Here is a 4,581-nt window from a genome sequence, read left to right on the forward strand (position 1 = left end):
CTTTAGATGATGTCATGAGGTTGGGATCCACAGGACAGGATTAGTGCTGTTTCAGAAAGAGACACAAGAGAGCTTGCTCTCTCTCCTCGCCTGTGAGGATACACTGAGAAAGTGGTCATCCAGAAGCCAGGAAGAAGACCTTCGCTAGAACTCACCCTGCCAGCGCCTTGATCTTGATCTTGAACTGCCTGCCTCCAGAACTGTGAAAAAAAGTTTCTGTGGTCTAAGACACCAGTCTGTGGTAATTGTGTGACAGCAGCCTGGGCTAAGATAACTTTTAGTGTTTGCTGTGACAGATACGGAAGCAACTTTGGAACTGGGTAATGAGTAGGCCCAGGAAGAGTTTCGAGATGTATGGTAGAAATGTGGACAGTAAAGGCCATTCTGATGAGGTCTTAGGTGGGCGTGAGGGACATGTTATTGGACAGTGGAGCAAAGGCAACCTTGTTACAAGGCGACAAAGAACTTGGCTGAAGTGTGTTCTACTGTTTCCAAAGAGAGTGAAACTTAACCAGCAATAAAACTTAACATTTACCTGACAGAGGGGGTGTTGAATGAAGGTGCAGCTTGGTTCATCCTGACTGAATATAGTAAAATGAAAAAGGGAAGGGGGACTGAAGGAGGGGTTGTTGAACAAAAAGGAATCAGCACTTGAAGATCTGGAAAAATTTTCAACGCATCCATACTGAAAGAATGGAAGTGTTTATTCTGGAGAAAGCGCTGAAGGTGTGGCAAACAGCATGTGAGGAAGGATAAGGATAACAGGAGCCAAATGCAGCCAGTTTGAACTGAAGGGGACCGAGACAGGGAAGAAATGAGGAAGGCCATCAGATGTTTTGGATCTCACAGGACAGGACCTGGCTCTTTATATTACAGGGAGCCCTTCCTGGACCTTGTCACAGCCCAGAAAGTTTATATTTGTAATTCCATGGAAAAGTTATTGGAATGGTAGTGAGTTAATTCCAATGTACCACTTCCAGTGCAACCTGTGGCAAAAATAAAGACACTAAGGCATATTTGCAGTTATGGGGAACCAAGGGGTACGAGGTCCAGGTACAGTGAGAGCTAACTGGAACAAAAGCCTCGAGCCAGGGCCGAAGCCAGGTTTTATTATTTCGTGAAGAAGGGAGTGGCTTGAGGATGAGTGACTGTGAGAATGGTAGGAAGAATGTGAGTGCCGTGAGCTGGGCTAGGTAGGAGGCCTGAGATCACCTCTGCAATATGCAGAGAGAAGGATATACAGAAAGAATAACATGCATGACACAATTGAGGTAGTATGTAAGGTTTTGGGGTTGGTGCTTCAGCTCTGAGGTGTGATCTTTTATGCCCTGGGAAGTCAGAGCCTCTTATCCTGAGGCTCGATCCCAGCTGACAGTGTGGGCACAGCTCTCCTTCCGCCTGGCTCATGCACCTGTTATTTGGGTGCTATGGGGAAACACTGCCCTGTCATCTTTGCTTCAATGACCACACATTCGCACCTTGGCTGGACCAATTTGCATTGCTTAAAGCCAGTTGAAGGGATAAGGAAAAGTCCTAGCCAGCTCTGCACATATCAGCACATGGAAATAGGGCCAGGCTCAGCCAAAATGGAGATAACAGCTCTTCTTTTAGGGAGAGTCATCCAGATGGTCCTCCACATTACATAACAATTTTTTATATAACAATTTTGAGGTGATAAAATTACAGAGATGGAGAACAGAGGAAGGGGTGGAGGAAAGAGTTGAGGCAATGGAAGAGCAACATGCGGGATGCTCGGGGTGATGGACTGTTCTTCACTGTGTCCGTCTTCTCTCTCTTTGGCTGGGTGTGAAATCTGGAGCCTTGCACGCACTAGGCAAGCATTTAACCACTCAGCGACACCCCCAGGCCAGATGTCACTGCTGTCATTCAGGACCCTGAGTAAAAGTTGTCAGCTCGTTGTACGATTTCTTACAACTGCATGTGAATCTATAATTTCAAAATAAAAATTTCATTTAAAAATTATAGGGGCTGGGGATTTAGCTCAGCGGCAAAAGCGCCTGCCTCGCAAGCGCAAGGTCGTGAGTTCGGTTCCCGGTACCGGAGAAAAACCAAAAAACCAAAAAAAAATAAAAATAAAAATAAAAATTATAGAAGACAAGAGAGAGCCTGTTTATGTTGGTTGTATCTATTGATATGTAATCTATTAAAAGCAAAAACAGATATCTGAAAATATTTCCTTCATTCTTTCAAGAATAACATACCTAACTCTATCTTTTGCAGTATGTTGTTTTGCTGAAGTATATGTAAAGACCACCCTGCCACACTCAGGTGTGGGGTTTGGAAAATAAAGGTATATTGCATTAACTTTACCAAATGCCTGTAGACATAGTTTTTGATAATACACAGAAACTTGGAAAATGATAGTCTTTTGAATATTACTTGCAGTGTGGAAGTGATAGTTTTTTTTTTAAATTAGTTGCAAGTTGTAATGTAAAACTATACCAATGAACCTCTCATATCATTACACTAAAATCCACTCATCTATCGACTTTGGCCTTGGGGGAGTGTGGAACTCCCGACAGTGTCCGGACCATTTCTTAAGAACCACTGTTTCCAGGGGGAAGCACTACCCTGTCATCTTTGCTTCAGTGACTACACATTCACACTGAACCCTCAATCTAAGACCTGATACAGGTGCCCAGTAAGTCATGGATCTGATGAAGGATATCAAAACCCTTTGTTCAAAAGCTTATCCGGTGACTGGGCAAATGAAATGATTGGAGAGAGAGGAAAGGCTTCCTTAGGAGAAGATACCAAATATTTAGGGTAGAATACAGGGCCTTGCCTCACTGGCCCCTGAGCCCGCAAGTCGCCCGGGACCGTGTATACGCTATGATGCTGTCGTGTATGCTCAAAAAAGAAGAAACTATTCCACCAGCGCACAGGCCTAGGAGTTGGTGGTTCAGCACTTTGAAAAGGAGCTCTATTTTCTTTTTACAGATGAAGCTGTTGAGTGATCGAGATAGCTTGTCCAAGGAAGTAGAATGCGGACCAGGAGCCAGAACTCCTCACTCTCCTCCCCATCCATGTCCCCAGCAGGGCAATGAATGGCCCCTTTTAGCTCCTGTGTATCTGCTTATGCTTAGCTCTTCTCTTCCCAGGGTCCTAATTGTTCCGCAGTGAGTCTAAGCCAGTGAGACAAAGAGTTCTTTCCCTTTTGCAATGAATAGTAACCCAGGAGAGCCTACTGCCACAAGTCATTACTGTAGCCAGTAGCTGAGCCAGGATCAAAACAAGCACAGACACGGTCCAAATAGGGAAAACCAAGACAAGCTTTGCAATCCCTCCACTTTGATGTCTTCAGTGGTCACTAACTCAAATATGGGACGACATCTCAGTTAGAGACAGTTAGGCGTGGGTATTTTGCTTTATGCTGTTCTTTAAAAGGGAAAGGTTTGTGTCTTACTGTGAAACACTCTGGGCAAATCTGAGTAAGGATTTGTGCAAAACTTCCATGCAGGCCCTGGTAGGTTTTCACTCGTAACGATGGACAACAGGCGCAACTTTGTTCTCTGTCATTTTCCCCCCGAGTAGCCTGGTGCAGTGTGTCGTGCCGGTCTGCTCCCCTGTGACTTCTCCCTCCGAGGACTGCGTCCAGGCAGGGAGGGCGGGGCCTGAGTCACTCTGCCCGCCGAGGGCCAGCCCAGCCACACAGAACTGGTGCTTAGCGACGGGATGAGTTAATGGATTACATGTAGCTACTGTAGTTAGAGCTGGAGGCATTGTTAAGTGGTTAGATAAGTGCTTGTCACTCCTGGCCACTCAAGACTTCCATGGAAAATATCGAGGGGTTCCATACAGGGGGAAATCCAGTTTGCATATGTCATTTTTGGTTAAATTTTCCAAGCCAAAGGATTCTGGGGTCAAACGCATTGTATTTGTTGGCGTTGTTGGAATGGAACCCAGGCCCTGATGCCTGCTAGGAAATCGTGCTACCACTGAGGCACACCCCTGGCCCCAAATTCACGTTTTAAGATGACTCCTCTTCCCTTGGGATTTTACTTCCAGTATAAGCAGCAGACTTTGGCTCAGAGTGAGAAAGAATTTGGAAGGAGAGTTGTAAAACTCAGGGATTCTCTTCACAATATCACACCAGGGCATCTCGGAAATACTGCGCGGCTTGTCGCTCCGTCAGCAGGAAATATGGACGAGACTGCTGTCCTACACATTTGCCTTTCCTACTCGTGGGCTGTGTGAGTGTGTGCACGCTTTGGAAGCGTTCTCAGTGAAATCTAGTTAGAACACATCCAAGTATAACAATACCAACAACAGAAAATGCTGCACAATAAAGCATGTACAAGCCTCAGCTGGTATCTGCTTTTTTTTTAAAGAGAGGGAAAAAAAAAACAATAAAAATGATACAGAATTTCAAAACAAGATGATAGGAAATTAACAATGGTTGTTACATTGTATATTGTTATCTTCAAAGTAGTTATTGAGATTACCAGGTACAGGCATGCAAAACTGATCGAACAATATAAACACTAACTGTTCCTTTCAGTGAACTAATAGAAATTAGTAGTACAACTATCTTAGCTATCTTGTGTATATATATATATA

The sequence above is a fragment of the Chinchilla lanigera genome, unplaced genomic scaffold (genome assembly GCF_000276665.1).
Source record: "Chinchilla lanigera isolate Chin_1 unplaced genomic scaffold, ChiLan1.0 scaffold00070, whole genome shotgun sequence".
Lineage (NCBI taxonomy): Eukaryota > Metazoa > Chordata > Mammalia > Rodentia > Chinchillidae > Chinchilla > Chinchilla lanigera.